Source organism: Brassica oleracea, unplaced genomic scaffold (assembly GCF_000695525.1).
Source record: "Brassica oleracea var. oleracea cultivar TO1000 unplaced genomic scaffold, BOL UnpScaffold01492, whole genome shotgun sequence".
Classification (NCBI taxonomy): Eukaryota; Viridiplantae; Streptophyta; class Magnoliopsida; order Brassicales; family Brassicaceae; genus Brassica; species Brassica oleracea.
Genome location: NW_013618026.1, coordinates 6,947 through 7,189, shown reverse-complemented (window position 1 = coordinate 7,189; position 243 = coordinate 6,947).

Here is a 243-nt window from a genome sequence, read left to right as displayed (position 1 = left end):
GTTTCTCTTGTTGCACTATAAGCTGACCAGCCCGTTGTAATTGATTCCAAAAGACCTTCTTGTCCAATCCATCGTTTATCAAAACGAAATTGCCCTTTTCTCCTAGTTAATTTATCATCCAGATAAGCCACTATTGGACGATGATCAGAAGCCACTAACCCTAAATATTCTGTATAAGAACATGGGAACAGAGTATGCCATTCTTCATTCGCTAAAGCTCGATCTAGACGACATCTAGATCGG